This window comes from Barbus barbus (assembly GCF_936440315.1).
Source record: "Barbus barbus genome assembly, chromosome: 48".
In the NCBI taxonomy this organism is placed as follows: domain Eukaryota; kingdom Metazoa; phylum Chordata; class Actinopteri; order Cypriniformes; family Cyprinidae; genus Barbus; species Barbus barbus.
In genome coordinates, this window is record NC_136726.1 from 5,143,651 (window position 1) to 5,164,454 (window position 20,804).

The window sequence follows — 20,804 nt, forward strand, 5'->3', positions numbered from 1 at the left end:
ATGGTGGCCCAATTTAAAACGCACATTATACATACTGTGAATACACTTCTTCCATGATACATGTTTAAGTTCTGAATTAAAAACTTGAGGTCAAAAATGTCAGGGTGGTACAGCTATCTTGATACCATAAAAAAAGGTAATTTAGACAAATGATTGAAAACTCATTTGGCATGATGTTTTATTGAAAAAGTATTATTATTGTTTCTATTGATGTCTCTGTATGACATGATAATGTTCATTGGGATTGTGAAATGTCATGTGGTTTGACTCTCCTAAAGCATATTGATACTTATCAGTTAATAATTCATTCAAATAATATACAGTTGAAGTCAAAAGTTTACATACACCTTCCAGAATCTGCAAAATGTTGATTATTTTACCAAAATAAAAGGGATCATACAAAATGCATGCTATTGTTTATTTCGTACTGACCTGAATAAGATATTTCACATAAAAGATGTTTACACATAGTCCACAAGAGAAAATAATAGTTGAATTTATAAAAATGCCCCCTTTCAAAAGTTTACATACCCTTGATTCTTAATACTGTGTTGTTACCTGAATGATCTACAGCTGTGATGTTTTTGTTTATTGATAGTTGTTCATGAGTCCCTTGTTTGTCCTGAACAGTTAAACTACCTGCTGTTCTTCAGAAAAATCCTTCAGGTCCCACAAATTCTCTGGTTTTCCAGCATTTTTGTGTATTTGAACCCTTTCCAACAATGACTGTATGATTTTGAGATCCATCTTTCCACACCGAGGACAACTGAGGGACTCATATGCAACTATTACAGAAGGTTCAAACACTCACTGATGCTCCAGAAGGAAAAACCATGCATAAAGAGCCATGCATTAAAACTTTTGTAAACTTTTATGTAAACTTTTGACTTCAACTGTATAACAAAATATATATTTTTAATCAATATTATTATTTTTAATTTAAAAGATAAATAAATTATACAATCGTTCAATTATAAATTGAATTATAAATTATAGATAGTAATTATATATTATATTATATTACATTATATTACATTATAATATATAACATGTTTATTATATATATTAAATGTTCAATTACACAGACATGTATCAAGCTGATGTATTCAAGCTGTAAGGACAATATTGTATTACATTTTACTTGATGGTTATACCACATGACATATACATTTAAACTTTCATTTAAAATGTATTAAAAAATTATAAGTTTTAAATTGTTCTCAAAAGTAAATTTCTGTAAATGTGTTTCACAATAAAATTTGAAAAGATGTTTCTTTTTCTATACACTCTTGTATATTATGGTAGCCCATTCGCCCAATATAAGGAAGAAAAAACATGCTTTTGTCATAAAAAGTGACATAACATAAAAAGTTCCAATTATGACACAAATTCAAATTTGTGAGATCCTTAGTAATAATTATGGCACAAAAAGATGAAATTGTGAGATAAAATTCTAAATCATGACAAAAAGTCATGACAAAATGTTTATTTATCTTATGATTGTGACTTAGTATCTCAAAATGTTGACTTTGTCATAACTATAGCTTTTTAATCTCATAATTATGGCTTAATATCTCATTATTTTGACATTTTATCTCAAATTATGTCTAAAAAGAATTTCTAGAACTTAAAGAATTTCTAATTTTATGTTATAATTTTGACTCATAATTTAGACGTTATGTAACAATTAGTTGAGTTTTCATCTCATAAGTATGACCCTTTCAACATTTAATGTCTTTTTAATTTTTGTCTTATAATTATGATTTAGTATCTGATTTTTTTTTACTTTTAACAGAATTGTTTTTACTTTTAACTGAATTTTTAAATCTTAGAATTATAATCTCACATTTTTAACTTTTTTTTTTATCTTACGACTGAATTCATATCTCTTGTCATAATTGTGACTTTTTATGCTACCAATGCATGACTTAAGGTTAATGATCTGCACTGCATTCTATATACAGCAATAAAATCTGTTTTTGCAACATATGATTTGTTGTGTAATGTCAAACTGTAAATGTCAAAGTATTTCACATCGTGATTATTATTCCACCATAAATCATCTTTATTTTGCCTCTCTCTGCTGAAGCGCCACATAATACATTTCCAAATAAATCTCCTCACGTGTCCAAACATGCCCAAAATAATTCAAAAGTCAACCTGCTTATTAGCGTGGCTTCTTTACAAAATACTGTTCACCATTTACATTGAGCATGACATAAATGTATCAGTAAAGTGTGTATATGTGTATAGCCACTAAAATAAATTTGTATTCTCCATTGTGCTTATGCACAGATGCATATACACATGATACTTTTAATATGTATAGTTTATCTGTATGAATTACAAACCAATTTTTGAGATAATTTCAGAATCAGAATCAGAATGAGCTTTATTGGCCAAGTATGTTTACACATACAAGGAATTTGTTGTAGTGACAGAAGCTCTACAGTGCAACAGAAAGACAGCAACAGTGCAGGACACAGATAATAAAAGAATAACAACAATTAACCAAAAGGCAATGTACAAAGCAGCAAAAACACAATATATAATATAGACAACTATGTATGTACAGGTCAAGTATGTGCAAATTAGAAATGAGAAAATAAAGATAAAATTAGTGAGTGTGGTGAATGGATAGTGTATTTTAGTTGTGTGCTCCACGTTTATTGTTGAGTGTTCATGAGATGGATTGCCTGAGGGAAGAAACTGTTCCTGTGCCTGGTCGTTCTGGTGCACAGAGCTCTGTAGCGTCGACCAGACGGTAACAGTTCAAAGAGGGAGTGTGCTGGGTGTGAGGGGTCCAGAGTGATTTTACCAGCCCTTTTGCTCACTCTGGATAAGTACAGTTCTTGGAGAGTGGGGGAGGGTTGTACCAATGATTCGCTCAGCAGTCCGGACAACCCTCCGTAGTCTTCTGAGGTCAGATTTGGTAGCTGAGCTGAACCAGACAGTTATTGAGGTGCAGAGGATGGATTCGATGATGGCAGAGTAGAACTGTTTCAGCAGCTCCTGTGGCAGGTTGAACTTCCTCAGCTGGCGAAGGAAGTACAACCTCTGCTGGGCCTTCCTGACAATGAAGTCTATGTGAATATCCCACTTCAGGTCCTGGGAGATGGTGCTGCCCAGGAATCTGAATGACTCCACTGCAGTCACAGTGCTGTTAATGATGGTGAGTGGGGGGAGAGCAGGGGGGTTTCTCTTGAAGTCCACGATCATCTCCACAGTTTTGAGCGTGTTAAGCTCCAGGTTGTTAAGACTGCACCAGACAGCCAGCTCCTTAACCTCCTGTCTGTAAGCAGACTCGTCACCGTCCTGGATGAGGCCGATCAGTGTGGTGTCGTCTGCGAACTCCAGGAGCTTGACAGAGGGGTCTTTAGATGTGCAGTCGTTGGTGTAGAGGGAGAAGAGCAGTGGGGAGAGTAAGCAGCCCTGAGGAGCTCCAGTGCTGATGGTTCGAGTGCTGGATGTGAATTTACCAAGCTTTATTAACTGCTGTCTGTCTGTCAGGAAGCTGTTGATCCACTGACAGATGGAGGTGGGGACGGAGAGCTGGGTTAGTTTATTCTGAAGGGTTTCCGTGATGATGGTGTTAAAAGCGGAGCTGAAGTCCACAAACAGGATCCTCACATAAGTCCCTGGTCTGTCCAGATGCTGCAGGATGAAGTGCAGTCCCATGTTGACTGCATCATCCACAGACCTGTTTGCTCTGTAGGCAAACTGCAGGGGGTCCAGTAAGGGTCCGGTGATGTCCTTCAGATAAGCCAAAACCAGTCTTTCAAATGATTTCATGGCTACAGACGTTAGGGCCACAGGTCTGTAGTCATTAAGTCCAGTAATTTTGGGTTTCTTTGGGACGGGAATGATTGTGGAGCATTTGAAGCATGAGGGGACTTCACACAGCTCCAGTGATCTGTTGAAGATCTCTGTGAAGATGGGGGCCAGCTGATCAGCACAGGTTTTTAGGCAGGCTGGTGACACACCGTCTGGGCCTGGAGCTTTCCTTCTTTTGTTTTTCATGAAGACCTGGCACACATCTGATCTCATTTTTCCAGTGTGTATTTGGCCTGTTTGTACAAGACTTTATCCCCTTTTCTGTAAGCATCTTCTTTGGCCTGGCGGAGCTGTCTGAGTTTTGCAGTGAACCATGGTTTGTCATTGTTGTAGATTAGATGAGTCCTGTTAGGAATGCACATGTCCTCACAGAAACTGATATAAGATGTTACAGTCTCTGTGAGCTCGTCCAGATCGTGGCAGCAGCTTCAAAAACAGACCAATCAGTGAGGTCGAAACAGGCTTGTAGATCCCGCTCTGTTTCATTAGTCCATCTTTTAACAGTTCTTAATACAGGCTTTGCAGACTTAAGTTTCTGCCTGTAGGATGGTATAAGATGAACCAAACAGTGATCAGAGAGTCCTAAAGCTGCTTGTGGAACCGAGTGATATGCCTCCTTTATCGTTGTGTAACAGTGATCCAGTATATTACTGTCTCTGGTGGGACATGTGATGTGCTGTCTGTATTTTGGCAGTTCGCGGGAGAGATTTGCTTTATTAAAGTCCCCGAGAATGATTAAAACAGAGTCTGGGTGTTGTTGCTCACTCTCTGTGATCAGATCAGCGAGTTTCTGTAGAGCTGTGCTCACGTGCGCTTGCGGTGAAATGTAGACACTCACGAGAATTAACGAGCAGAACTCCCGCAGCGAATAGAACAGCTTGCAGTTAATGAAGAGCGTTTCTAGATCTGGAAAGCACATCTTCTTTAACATGATTTTATATTAAAATAAAATAAATTTATATTTCACATGATAAATTAGGTTATATTCTTAAAATACCATTCCTTCTTACTGATAATACCCCACATTGCTCTTTTCCCTTTTCCATTCTTGGCTTTTTGAATAATGTCTCAGCAAATAGGATTAGTGAGCACCATTTTGTGGGACTCTTTTCATTTCATTAGTTTGTGACCCCTCCAGTTAATTATCTTGATCTGGCCAAAGAGTGGGCTTACTTTAACTGCCCTGAGTGACACACTGGCCAGAAACACACACAATAGTTAACACACCGAGGGTGAATGAATGAAAAGGCAGAGAATGAGAGAGAGAGAGATTGAGTGTGCCGCTGATCGCTATAAGAACCAGGTTGAATTGATGGGGAATCTTTTTTTGGAAGGAAGTGAAATGCCTTAATAAGCCTTTTGTTGAAATATGTGATTGTTGCAGATTGATGGAGTGCTCTTATTGACAAGGCAAAATGGCATTAAGCTGATTTTGTTGAAAAGAAAGAGAAAGGAATTAATGGTACCTCCCTTAAAAAGGTAGAAAATAGCACATGTCATACCTGAATATAGGTAGCCCTTTTAGGACTTTCACAATTGTTCTGGTTAAATCATTTTCACAAAACTGTCTGCGATTTTATGGTGGACCCATCATAGATGTTTTTGTTGTGGCTTTAGTTTTAGCTTTAAGTTTTAATCTACCTTTTTGTTTTAGTCTTAGGTTTAATTTATGCTTAGTTTTAGATTTCATTTTAAATGTGTCTTTAGATTAATTTTAGTTTAAATTTAGCCTACATCTTAGCATTTGTTTTAGCTTTGATTTTAGAGTTAGCTTTATTTAAAGCTTAGTTTTAGCTTTAATTGTAGATGTATTTTTAACTTAAGCTTTAGCCTTATTTTTAGCCATTATTTTAGCTTTTTGTTGTAGCTTTAGTTTTAGAATTAGCTTTAGATAAAGCTTAGATTGATCTTTAAACTATATTTTTATCTTACGTATTAGCCTTAGCTTTGGCTTTAGAATTACCTTTAGTTTAAGCTGTTTTAGATGTATCTTTAGTTTGACTCTATTAGCTTTGGTTTTAGAATTACCTTTAGTTTTAGCTTCAGCTTTAGCTGTAGTATCAGATTTATCTTTTATTTAAGTGTAGTTTAAGCTTAAGCCTAGGCTTTACCTTTTATTTTAAATTTAGTTTTAGATTTACCTTCAGTTTAGCCTTAGTTTTAGCAACAACTCAAGTTTTTATCTATCTTTTTTTGCTTTATCCTTAGATTTAGTTTTAATTATTTTTATTTAATTTTTTTAATTGTATCTTTAATGTTAGCTTTATGTTTAACCTAAGTTTTAATCACTTGTTTTAGCTTTAGTTTTAGAGTTAGCTTTAGTGTAAGCATAGTTTTAGCTTTAATTGTAGGTGTATTTTTAACTTTAGCTTCAGTCTAATTTTTAGCCATTATTTTAGCTTTTATTGTAGATTTGGTTTTAGAATTAGCTTCAGTTAAAGATTAGATTTAGATTTATTTTTAGTTAAAGTATATTTTCAGCTTTAGCTTACATTTTAGCCTTTATTTTAGCTTTGGTTTTAGAATTAGCTAGTTTAAGCTTAGTTTCAGCTTTCAGATTTATCTAACTGTAGCTTCAGCTTAAGCTTTACCTTTTTTAACTTTAGTTTTAGAGTTAGCTTTAGTTTAAACTTTTGGGTTTAGTTGTAATTAACTTCAGTTTACCTTTAGTTTTAGCTTTAACCTAAGTTTTGTAGTTTCTTTTAGCTTAAGTTTTAGATCTATCTGTAGTCTAAGTTTTAGATTTAGCTGTAGTTTTAGTTTACAATTTTTCTGCCTAAAAGTGCCGTAATAATAGAATTTATGATATTAACAAAAAACGCAATGTTGTAATTAGCGGGACACTTGACTCAGTTTATGAACATACAGGTATGCGCAACAAAAACAAATGATTTTCTCTGAGGCAGTGTTATCTTTTCTTAGCATTGGACTAACAACAGTTAAGAAAATAAAGGTACCTAGATTCTGTTAAACAAGTGCAATTTACAAATACAAGTTTTCTGCCATTTTGTATTTTTATGGCTCCTCAGTTCCTAGTTCCCAAGTCCACTAAAGCCTTCAGGATCTCAGCAGATGCAGTGGCTCATCTGGGTGTTTTTCTCCTGCTATACAAATACTGCTTATTCAGACATACTCATTTGATGAGCTGCTTTTGCATATACAGTATGCTATATAATATCATTTAATATATTTAAGTGCTACTGCAGAAGTAGGTATATTCAGACCAATTACAAGCTAATTGTGTATCCTTAGCATTTATGTTGTGTTAGTGTTAAAAAAGCTTAGATTTAGCTTAAGGTAAGCTTTAGCTTTAGCTTTAGGTTACCTTTAGTGTTAGTTTTATCTTTAACTTATCTTTAGCGTTAGGTTAGCTTTAATGTTAGTTTTAGCTTTAGATTTAGCTTTAAGTTAGCTTTAGTGTTAGTTTTAGCTTATGCTATAGTTTTAGCTTTAGGTTAGCTTTACTTTACTTTTTACTTTTAGTCATTTAGCAGATGCTTTTATCCAAAGCAACTTACAAATAAGAAAAAGTAACTAAAACTAAAAGTCAAAACTCTGTAAATACTATAATACACACATTTAAGAAAATAAAGAAAGTAAATAAAAATGGCAAATGCATACAACAACATTTCAATACTACACATTTAAATGAAAACCAAAAAATAAGCTAAAAACAATTCAAAATATTAAAACAACAAAAGGTATGAGTATAACAATGCTTCTAACATAACACTAAGCCAAACACCAAAAACAACTACATCTGTATGTACAGCCACACACATATACATATACATACACATACATATAAAAATAAATTCAATATATATTATTTCATTTCCATATAGTATGAAGTACTAAAATAACTAAAATTAAATAAAACTAAAACTGAATAAACAACCTATACAGACATCAACACTGAGCCAAGCACACGTTTTAAAACAACAACAACAACAACAACAACTTACTTACACATAGTAAGAAATGGTCATAAAAACTGAAACAGAAGTGAAACAAGTTGTAGGAAAGAGGAAAAATAAAAAGCGATACTTATATCCTTTGCCGGTGTCCCTATCCAGTGGAGTCGCGCGGTATAGTCGATGGTCTTTACACTATTAAGGTGGTTAGTATTAGTGTTAGTTTTAGCTTTACCATAGCTGTAGTTTTAGGTTAGCTTTAATTTTAGCTTTAGTGTTAGGTTTAGCTTTACCTTAGCTTTAGCTTTGGGTTAGCTTTAGCTTGAGTTTTAGCTTTACCTTAGCTTTAGCTTTGGGTTAGCTTTAGCTTTAGTTTTAGCTTTAGCTTTACCTTAGCTTTAGTGTTACTTTTAGTTTTCCATCTGCAGACAAAGCAACGCAAAAAAAATTTTCTTATAAATGTTGTAGTCAGTTGAGAAACAATCTATTTACATGTAGCTAAATGTATAGTATCTAAAACCTAACTACACACACAAACAAAAACTGAAAACGTTAATAAAGTTTACTGGAGTATGCTTTACAATAAATTACTATTTCAGGCTGAAATGTCACATCAATTGCTGTTTGTAATTATTGGTTAAAAAATGTTCAAGTAATTTCAATAGTTTTGCCGTTTTTGCAGCAAATAGTTTTGTAGTACATCCTACTCCATTTTTTTTTTTCTCAGTGTACTAAAACCTGACTGTAATTTTTTTACTTTCTGTCTGACGTACAACTCAAAACTATGGATATTAATTTATGTAGATACAGGACACTGTATGGTCAAAGATCATTTAAATATTCAGGTGCAAAGGAATGGAATATGCTGCCGTTAGATATTAAGGTATTAACAAATTGTGAGGGTTTCAGAATAAGGGTGAAGAGATTGTTTTTAGATAGGATATCTTAAAATGTATTTCAAGGAATTGTTGATCTATTTGTTATTTTATGGGAGTGAACTATGATTTTCTTCTCTCTTTTTAAAGCAAGGACCACAATGGAAAAAAGTTACTGTAACTTTATTGTGCTATCCTTGACAATGAAGGTTGTAACAGTGAATTACTACTTTTTTTGTCAAATAAACTCAACTCAAAGGTGTCATAATTTGTCACAGCCAAGACTCAGCACTGAATGAAGGCTGGTCTAGAGCGTCTCACCTGATGGTTTCTCTCTTTCTCCATTTCTCTTTCTCTTCTGCACCTGTCTCTTCAATACTTAGCTATACAAATCTTCTCTTATTTGTTCACTCTGTTGATATTTGCAGAGAGACGACTTGAGTTTGCTCTCTGCTTCATATGCAATATTGAAAACAAATGCAATCAAATCCAGTCCGTTTGCATATTGTGACCTCCATTGTGGCCAATAAACATTCTGTATGGAAAGAGGAGTGAAAATCTCTTAAAATGGTTTGGGTGGAAATACTAAAATGGTCCGTTTTTAGACTTTTTTTGTTTGTATTTTTCCTGGAATCCAGAATAGTCTAGTCTGTCTGGCTATGCATGTAAAGAGAGTCGGCTTTTTGTTCCAACTGTGGCTGAGAGCCAAAGTCTTCAAACATACCCACTCAGCGCCCTCCACCTCTCGCCCCATCCAGCCCAGACCACCTCACTGAAAAAGTGCTTCAACACAGGAGACGGCCATCATTTAAAAAGCAGGTGTTTTGAGTTTTAAAGACATTTCCAAATGGACATCCTTTCACCCGTGAGCTGCCGCTGGTTGAAGTAGCCAGTCGGCCAATCAGTGCATTGAACTATGGCACAGTAGCTCTCAGAATAATGCTGGCCATTCGGATTGATTGTGCCTCATTTGGGTCTGAAGTGTGGCTAAGCCTTCTTTCAGACTACGGTCAGGCCACATAATTGTTAATCTGTGAAAAGTGTTCATTAAATATGACAGTGAGAGTCTACAAAGACAGAATTACGCCTATTAGTACCACAAGCATTGAAGAAAATGTGCACTCAGCACTTGATTTTTTTTCAAATGTCATGAATTATTTATTCATATAAGATTTTTGGGTAGTCGTTTCACCCAGCATTTCATAACCTGAAGTAACTAACCTGATATTTTAAGAGACTTACTAACCTAATTTTACATGATATTAAAAACAGATTTCCTTTCACATTGAATACATTGAACATCATTATCACATGATGTGCATTATTATTCTGCAAAAGGGTTTTATAGGTAAAAAGTATTTTTATTTAACAAGCAGTTACTTATTTGCATGAAATATTAATTCATAAATACCATGCATACGATTTTTCATAACATTTTTGGTGAGTTACTCCACACATCATTTCATAACCTGAAATATATTTTTTAAATATTAAAAAATAAAAGATTGTTACGGAAGCAGGTGTCAAACAGATGTTAGTGAAATAACAGGTATTTATTGAATGACAGCAGAGTCTGTGAATCTGAACAAGGTAAGCGAGTGATTCGATAAACCAGTTTGGGTGCGATGAGAAAATAACTTGGGGTCTTTGTCTTTACAGGAATTCCAGGAGCAAGGAGCAGAACACACCTCACACAGGTAGTTTCCTTGACTGGACTCAGGAGCAGACAAACTGGGGAACACTGGAGAAAACACTGGAGGTAAGTATACAAGGAGGTAAGTAGCAGGTATTTCGCTGTGGTATCATAAGCAGTCCGCTTCGTATGAACGAGACCAGACAATGAGGTGTTGTGAGGTGTGTTGATATGGCAGAGGTGATTAGTGGCCAAACGATGTGCAGGTGCATGTGATCAGAATTCGGGTGAGGGAGTGCGCTGTGATTGGCTGGTGATAGAGCCTGGCCGATCTGTAACATTTTCCCCCCTCTCCATGGCCCGCTCCAGAGGGCCAAGGACCCTGACGTTGTGGTGGTCTGCCCATTCCTCTGGGTGCTGGACGATACAGGTGACTTGAATGGAAGTCCTGGAGCAGTGTGGGATCTAGGATGTCATCTCTGGGGACCCAGGATCTCTCTTCTGGACCGTACACCTCCCAGTCCACGAGGTACTCCAGCTGACCACCACGGTGCCGGGAGTCCAAGATCTCCTTATCTTCCAGAATCAGTGGGAGAGGGGGTTCCTCCGACGGGCCAGGCTCTGTGGAAGGAGAAAGAGGTGAGTGGTAAGGTTTAAGCAGGGAGACATAGAATGTGGAGTGAATCTTATACTGTGGAGGGAGCTGAAGCTGGTAGGTAACCGGGTTGACTTGTTTGGAGATGGTGAAGGGGCCAACAAATCTGGGACTGAGCTTTTTACAGGGTAGGCGCATCCTGATGTCCCTGGTCTGACAGCCAGACCTTCTGTCCGGGTTGATACTGGGAGCTTCAGATCTACAAAGGTCGGTTGTCATCATGCACCTACGCACTGCACGCTGAAGGTGGTGGGGAGTGGCGTCCAAGACCCTCTCGCTCTCTCGGAACCAGTAATCCACTGATGGTACATCCGACAGTTCCCCTGACCAGGGGAACAGGGGTGGCTGGTAGCCGAGGACACACTGGAACAGAGTTATTCCGGTGGAGGGCTGGCGCAGAGAATTCTGTGCGTACTTGATAACAGGCTGATGGTCACACCTAGGAGATTGAAAAAGGATTTCCATACCCTTGATACAAATTGTGGTCCTTAATCTGAAACGATATCTTCAGGAATGCCATAGTACCGGAAGATGTGGTTAAACATCAATTCTGCAGTCTCCATAGCCGTAGAAAAACCCTTGAGGGGGAGAAGGCGTTATGACTTGTAAAATCGATCTATGACCACAAGAATACATGTGTTACCATCTGAGGCAGGTAGGTCAGTGATGAGGTCCACTCCTAGGTGTGACCAGGGACGATTAGGATCGGGCAGCGGGAGACGTTTGCCAGATGGTAAATGGCATGGACTCTTGGACATGGCGCATTCGGCACAACCCTGGACGAACCTTCTTACATCTCTAGCCATATTAGGCCACCAGAAGCGGTCTTTTAGCAGCAAGAGGGTGTTGTTGGCCCCTGGGTGGCCAGTGCCCAGAGATGAATGAGCGGAACGAATGATGGGTGTACGTTGAGTCGTGGGTACATATTGGAAGCCGGGTGGACAGCCCGAAGGAGTGGCCGTGGAAGCATTGGGGGAGGAGAACGGACTGGAATCCCACTGGATGGGATTTACGATGAGCTTCTCTGGGATGATAGAATCAGGCTCTTCGTTGATCTCCTCTTCAGAGTCATGGAGACGAGACAAGGCATCTGCCTTAACATTCTTGGGACCTGGACGATAGGAAATGGTAAAGTTAAAGCGAGTGAAGAATAGAGCCCAACGAGCCTGGCGGGGGTTGAGTCTTTTGGCATCTCGTAAGTATTGCAAGTTCTTGTGCTTAGTGAGAACCGTGAACTAATGTTTGGCACCCTCCAACCACTGCCTCCACTCTTCAAGGGCCAGTTTGATGGCAAGGAGTTCCTGGTTTCCTATATCATAGTTTCTCTCCGCCGGGCTGAGCTTACGAGAAAAGGCACATGGATGGAGTTTGGCGGGCATCCCCTGCTGCGGAGACAATACAGCACCAACTCCTGAAGTGGAAGCATCGACTTAGACGATGAATGGTTTACTGGGATCCGCGTGCACAAGGACTGGAGCATTGGTAAATGCTTTGAGTTTTTCAAAGGCTTCAGAGGTGACTGGAATCCTGGTAAGGGACTTGGGCTTGTTACGCAGCAGGTTGGCAAGAGGGCTGGTGATGGTGCTGATTGTTTTTCCAAAGGACTTTCAATGGACGTGGAATTCAGGGCTAATGACTTGACATGAAGGGAGACAGGTTGAGGAACATGAGGGAAACAGCCAGGAAAACATTGGTTACCCCACTTCAGGACCTCACCAGTTCACCAGGAAATGAGTGGTTCATGTTTTGCAAACCAGGGTCGTCCAAGAATGATATCTGCAGTGGATCCCTCCAGAACCAGTAGATGGAGCTCCTCCTCATGTAATAGACCGATCTTAAGCCGAACAGGGCCAACGCTTTATCGGACATTCTTACGGCTGAGGGGTTTGCTGGTTACTGACTGGACTTGGTAAATGGTTTTGGTGGCAGTGGTCTTGAGGTTGAGCTGGCGACAGATGTGCCCTGAAATAAAGTTCCCGGCTGACCCGGAATCGAGGAGGGTATAGACTGGAGAGAATTTTGAGGCAGTAAGCACAGCAACGATTGACAGGGGTTTCAGGTTTTCAATATTCGGCTGTATAACACTCACTAAGAGTCAAGGTGGTCGAACGGGGCATGATGCCCGTAGATGTCCCTTCCACAATACATGCATAAGCCGAGATTAAATATTCTGTCGCTCATAATCAGAGAGTCGATCATTATCCATTTGCATGGGCTCAATAACTGGTTCTGGAGGGTTATTAGCTTCTGGGTGGCGGAGAAGTGGAAAGCAATGGGCGAGTTGATTTTGTTCCTCAAAACAAGACAACATCCGAGTGGAACACCTAATGGAGAGCTGGATGAGGTTTTCCAAACTGCAAGAGTCGTCATAAGCAGCGAGCTGCAAACGCAGTCGGGGCTCCAACCCTTGCCGGTAGGCAGTTAAGAGCGATCTTTCATTTGCTGCTGCAAGGGTGCGAAACTGGAGAGCATACTCATTAATAGACAATGAGCCTTGGCACAAATGGTACAACTTGTCACTGACTGAGGTATCTCCTGCAGGTTTTCCAAAAACTTCTCTGAAGTGATTAATGAAATTATCAAGTGATTGTGTAACCATACCGGCTTGGGCCCAGATGGTTTCAGCAGTGAGATAATGAAGGCGATCTTAGCTCTTTCGTTGGGATACAGATGCGGCTGCATTTCAAGAGCTAGTAAACACTGAAGCAGGAACCCATTGACAGAGACGAGAGAGGGGAGAGAGGAAAAAAATAAAAATTCGGTCCGGTTCCCGGACACACTGCTGGTTGGTCCTCAACCAGCTGAGAGGCTCTCACTCGCGGTGCCATGCGATGGTACTGGACCTCTTTGGTGGACGGCTCGACGCTCCGCCTCCTGGCGGACGGCGATGGCTCCTCCGGTCGAGGGCAGCCGGCAGCGAGTCCCCCACTCCCTGCTCCTCCCCAACATGGCGGATGGCAGCAGGCTAAGGCTACATGGCGAATGGCGCCGACTCCTCCGCTCCCTCTCGGACGGCAGCCCCCATCCTCGACCCAGGAGCACGGCAGCGAGCCTTCCGTCCCACCTGTTGTTCCATTGCTCCAGCACCACCGCCGCTTCGGGCAGCCAGCGGCCGCCCCCGCTACTCCCTGCTGCCCGATCTCCTCAGCACCGCGATCCCCCTCAGCAGCGAGGGCTCTCTCACAGCGTGTCCCTCCTTCCTCCCGGGTTTCGGCACCAATGTAACAAAGTTTGTAGGTCGGGAGGAAGGAGGCGGGAACCGGCAAACATTTAAAGATTTAATGATAAAAAATAAACAAACGTACAAAAGTAAAGCGGCAGCCCCTCACGGACGACTGCCGCACACAAAACACAAAATAAAATTCAGGCCTGGTCCTCTCTCGTCTTCCACTGTCATCACTCCTCCTTTTATCCTTCCGGAGCTCCTCCGTGGGACTCGAGACCGGTGAGTGGCGCAGGTGTAGCTCATTATCATTCACTCCACCGGCCTCGTTCCGCTCCCAACAGACCTATTTTACGATTAGTGTGTTATTAATCAAGATGATATATATTTGAATCTGTGTATTTAGGAGCACTTAACCATGAGCCAAACAATCCTGGAGGCTGGAGGGTTTAATGAGATATTGGTGGGTTTTTCTCTGTCAACACTGAGACAGGTGTCAAACCCGTTTATGGGTAATAAAAGGTAACCATTTTCCCTCTAGTTTCACTCTCCATTGCTCAGTTATTACTGGCCGTAGTCCAAAATCTCAGACATCTTTGCTAATCTTAGCCATCAACTTCATTCAGTATCGTGATATAAAGAGCATCATGTTACCACCTGTTTGAATGGGTATAATGATTATTTGGTTAAGCAGTAGATGAGTGTTTTTGCTGATATTACTGCCCATTTAGTTTCCTGTAGGATGTGCGTAGAAACCATTAACTAACATTTTTCTGTTCTTCCTGGATAATCGTTACTTTTCACAGATCCACACCTTCCAATCCTCTGCCTCGGGACGAATTCCACCCCTTTCATTGTGGCTGGAATTATAGGAACTTGTCGTCTGTTGTTGCTGTCTGTCTAACAATCAAAATTAAAGTGAATTATCGGTTGTAATTCCAGGAACCTTTCCCAGAACATCCTTGACAACGGTATTTATAAAGAACATTTCATACACAATGATAATTCAAAGTGTGTTAAAAAAGACTTTAAACCAAAATCCATGTCCATAATCTATAATTTTACTTCCTCCGGTGAAAAAGTCCATCTCCTGTTGTCTCTCACATCAAAATCCACCCACATATCTGTTTAGTGCTGCTTTGACTTGTGAACAATGCTTGATCTGTGCAGATTTCTCCTGATTCAGACTCAATGACTTTTCATATTATGTTATATTATGGATAGAAGACTCTTATTTTGTCCAGAAGCAACAGTTTAAAGTTAAAAATGTCTTAATGATGATTTTGTTTCTTACAAACATGCAGCTTTTCTCATCACATTATATTAACTGATGGGCTCTCATTCTGACGTCAGTTTCAGGTTCCATTGACTCCACTGACAAAAAATACTATGGATGTCAGTGGGTCCCAAAACTGTTTGGTTACCAACATTCTTTAAAATATCTTCTTTTATGTTACACAGAAGAAAGAAATTCATACAGGTTTGGAACGACATGAGGGTGAGTAAATGATGACACAATTTACATTTTTGGGGGAACTATATCTTTAAATAGGCATATTGCATTTTTGAACTAGAGAATGAAAAATGAATGAAGGAAAAACTAAAAATGAACATTTACATTAACATTTATCTATTTAGCAGATGCTTTTATCCAAAGCGACTTAAAATTGGGGAATATATCAAGCGATTCATCTTAAAGAGGAAGTGCTCATAATACCATGTTTCAAGCATTGTTCAAATAAGTACAAAATAGACAGGGTGAGATTAAAGAAAACAGAAAACAGATTTTTTTTTTTTTATGAAGTCATATAATTGGCATTTGATAAGAAAAGTATGTATATATATATATATATATATATATATATATATATATATTGCATTTATAATAAAAATTATTTAAAAATATATATAAATATATTAAATATAATAATCAGTTTAGGAATTCAGGAATATTTGAATTCCCATATTGAGACTGTCTCCTGTGCTCTGTCTGGTATTTCCTGCATGTGTAAGTGTTGGTGAGTTTGGTTCAGTAATCTGTTTGAGGTCTGAGGAATGTTAGGCTTGTCCTTTGTTCTTCCAGAAGCTCCTCAATCAGATTCCTGAGTGTCAGATCTCCGATATGTTCACAGCGTGAGAACTGAAGCGCTGATCTGGAGACTGTACTCAGTCAAAGCTGTCACAGCAGTTCAATTACAGGAGTTTGTTCTTCTTATTAATGTCACTGTGCTGTAATGAAGTTAATGTGATCAATCAGATCAGAGACAGGCCTGAGCTGCTCACTGTAGTCTAAAGCTGATGATACACCGGGCAACTTTTTTGGAGCAATGTTTCTAGGGCACTTTCCCATTTAATTCAGATAAGGCTATACACTTTAAAATAAGTGTATAAACTTTGTTAGTACAGTTATGAAATTAATTTGTATAATCATCTATTATTTTAATAATCTAAAATAAACAAGCATATCAATTTTAATGGAGGAAAAATGCTATTTCTGCTAAATCCTATCCCTATCTGTACTTGCAGATAATATGATATTAATAAAATTAAAGGCCAGTTAAGTGCACTTAAAGAAAGTAGCCTGCTTTAATGATTGTTTCTTAAAACACTTAAGTTCACTTTCATAAAGTGCACTTTGTATAATTTAAAATTAACTTTCACTTTAAAGTAAATTTTAAATCATTGTTTTAAAAATGTTTTGTCGCTTTAAAGAAGTACACTTATTTTTACGTACTGACATACTAAAGCTTGTGTCAATTAACTGCTTATAATTTTAACTGTGTTATTCAGCATTTAAAGTTAATATATTTTAAATGTACTAAAGTGCAGCTTCATCATTACCAAAAAAACAAAAAGTGTATTTTAGTTACATAAATGCTTGTCAAATTCAGCAGTATTAAATGCAATTAGTAGAACTTTTCACCCACTTAAATGGACTTAAGTACATCTTTATATGCAATTTTATAATTACTTTGTCTCAAAAAAAAAAAAAGCTCTCTCACGGCAATTCGTACATATTTTACGAGGTGGCTAATTCATACGAATTCGTACTACCTCACTTGTACAATTTTTACGAGTTGCCAATTCGTATGAATTTGTACGAATTACCTATACCAAACCCCGCCCCTAAACCTACCCGTCACTGGGGTGTAGACAAATCATACAAAATTGTACGAATGAGGTCGTACGAATTCTTACAAATTAGCCACCTCGTAAAATACGTACGAATTGCCGTGAGATAGCATTGGCAGTACATGTGAACTTACTTTTTTTCAGACAAAGTAATTATGAAATTGCATATAAAGATGTACTTAAGTCCATTTAATTGGGTGAAAAGTTCTACTAATTGCATTTAATACAAATTTAAACTATAATACATCTATAATGCATCTATAATATATTTAATTGTGCTACATTCAGTTTGTACTTATATTCATTTTTATATTTAAGTATATTATTTTTGTAATAATTACTCTTTTAAGTCTACTTCTTTTTCACAAAAGATATTCAATCAATTTTACTCCACTTGTATATTTTGTTTATTGCATACTGCATACTTTTATCGCATACTTTTTATATATACTGTGCCATTTGTGGTGTACTGACAGACTTTATCTAGTCTGTGATTGGTTGGAAAAACAGGTAGCCGCGCCCCAAACTCACACGATTGGATGTTAGTTGACAGTTAGGCTGCTAAAACAAACTATGAATGTTTTTCTTATAGTTGTCTCAGCACATTAAACTGGGATAGGGACAAATATATATTTAAACACACAAAAAACTGAACTTTACCTTTAAATGTATGGCAGTGAGAAGCATTGACTTGCCATCATTGATTTTTTTGCTATCAGTACAATCACCTCAAAGGTCATTGAACAAATATATTGGCATATTCCTATGTGGATCATGCAAATGCATATAACAGCAATCAGCAAATCCTTTTGTATGCTAATATTGACTGACTTTTCTCTCTTGTGTGGAGTTTCTAGCTTTATGTTCACATAAACCCGGTTATCCAAACTCTAGACACATGTGTAAAATGACAAATAGAGAAATTAATTCCAGACCTGCAGATAAAATCAAACGGCGTGTTTGTTTCTTGCTGTATTCAATTACCCGGGGTTTAGTTTATTTAGGTTTTCATAATTGAAATCACATTCTTGGACGCTCACGAGCAAAGCAAATTATGCTAATGACTTGACTGCATTGATTGTGGATCGTGGCCCAGAATTCATTAGGAAGCCATATTGTGCGTGTGTGTGTGTGTGTGTGTGTGTGTGTGTGTGTGTGTGTGTGTGTGTGTTTGTGAAAGAGAGATCGCACTGATGCTAGATGCTGTGTGTGTGTGTGTGTGTGTGTGTGTGTGTGTGTGTGTGTGTGTGTGAAAGGCACCATCTGCTTGCTGTGACAGTAATGAAGTGAGGGAAATTGCGGGACAATGGCTGAGTCTCTCTGAGAGAAGCGGTGGGCGGCTCAGCCGTATTTCTCCTGCTCTGCTCAGGATGGCTTCACTCTGTCTCTCTGTGGTGGCATCTCTCAAACACAGCCAGCTACAGGTAACACACACACACACACACACACTGTATATGGGGACGTACCATAGACTTCTATTGTTTTATATAAACTATCTATAATTAAAAATTATATTTAAAACTAAAATTATATTTACTTCTAAAATAAATTATTTCATTTATTTATAATTCATATAATTTATATAATAATTAATATAATGAATAAATTAATTATTTTTGTATATATTTATACATTAAAGAATCCTTACTGCTAAAAGAAGGGATTTGCATTTTTAAATAATAATGCGTTTACTTCACAATCCTGTTTACAATCATTTAAATCAATTACAAATTAAATATAAATAATTTAATGAATAAAAGGAAAAATTATAAACATTCAATATTAATAAATAAATAAATGTAATAATATAATTAAAAACTAAATATAAAATATTTTATAATATAACATAAAAGGCAAAGGATGTAGTCTCTCTCAATGAAATTTTTAATAATTAGTTAATTATTATATAATAAAAAAAATAATGAATTAGTTTTGTTTTAATTTGTATATTTTTATCCAAAGCCCATCACTAAAAGGGTTTGCATTGTGAATAATATTTAAAAAAATAATTACTTTACAAATCCTGTTTACAAATAGAAAAAAATAAAATATACATCAATACTAATAATACAAATATGTATGTACAAATATAATATAATATAACAATATAATATGATATAGTATAGCATTGTATAACGTAATATGTATTTATTTATGATTTAGATATATAGTTTCTCAATAAAATTTGGTCATAAAAATGCATATGCAATTCTCAATATTTCTTATGTAATAAATATTTGGATTAATTAAATAGTTTGTTTATATATTTATATACAACCAAAACCTCACCCTTAAACAGTTTTGTATTTTTGTAAAATAATACAAAAATATTTACATTATGAACCATGCTAAAATTGATTTTGATAAAAAAAAAAAAAAAAAATTAACAAATAAACAAAAACAAATTAAATAATTAATTATTAAATAAAATTAATTATCATAATAAAAAATGCAAACATAATAACCCACAAATTAATAAATGTAAATATAATTTATACATCAATATTATTATAAAACAAATATTTATGCTAATATAATATAATAAAATATAATATATAATGTGCATGTAAAAGGGAAAGCATCTCTCAGTAAATATAAAGGTCATTAAAACTGTAGACATTACATTCTTTTAAGAATCGGGATCTTTTGAAACATTTTATCTTCCACTATAGGAGAAAATCGTGAGTCTGATCATTTAGGAAAATTATAAAACTTCTCTCCTCAACAAGCTTCACGATTTGAGGCTTCATTCCTTAAATCTTATAACAGAAAAATCAGGTCATGTAATGTCAACTGCACATTTGCCCTTCTCATTCAGAACTGACAAGGAGTGAAGCACGACACAAACCGACTGTCAAACACCAGCAAGCTCAACGCTCAGGAGATCCTTTCTGACAAGAGAGCTGCTGAGTGACACCTGCGGTGTTACTGTAACAACCTGGCCTGGAGCAAAACAAACAGCTACACTGGCTCTTTAATGTCAACATAATAGCAGCCCAAAAGAGCTAAATCAATTATTGTTTGTGCCAAATCCACAGTAAAGCCCATTTACATAGAGATCTCAACTGCTTCATGTGTATTGTGATTCTGTTAGTTCAGGAAAAAAGGGGAACAATGACTTTTGTTTGCATCAGTCAGCAGTTCTGTTAAATGGAGACAAATATCTGTTAAATTTGCAAATATTATTCATAAATATGCAAAGTGCCTTTGAGTCACAGTTATTTTCATATGTAGAGGGCTGCTCATAAGTTGTTGAGGATTTGTTTGTTTTTATCCATCCATCCGTCTATCTATATATATATATATGCATGTATATGTATACTGTATGTATATGCATATGTATATGTATATTTGTGTGTATGAGTGTGTATGTGTGTGTTTTATTTGTTTGATTGTTTGTTTGTGTATACATTCATATTTAAATATCTGTGGTCAGTAAGACCTTTAATACTTAAAGTACATAAATGAATAAATTAATGCTTTTATTAAGCAAGAATGCATTGAATTGATCAAAAGTGACAGTAAAGACATTTTTTACGTTACAAAAGATTTTTGTTTCAAATAAATGTTTTTATATTTACCAAAGAATCCTAAAATT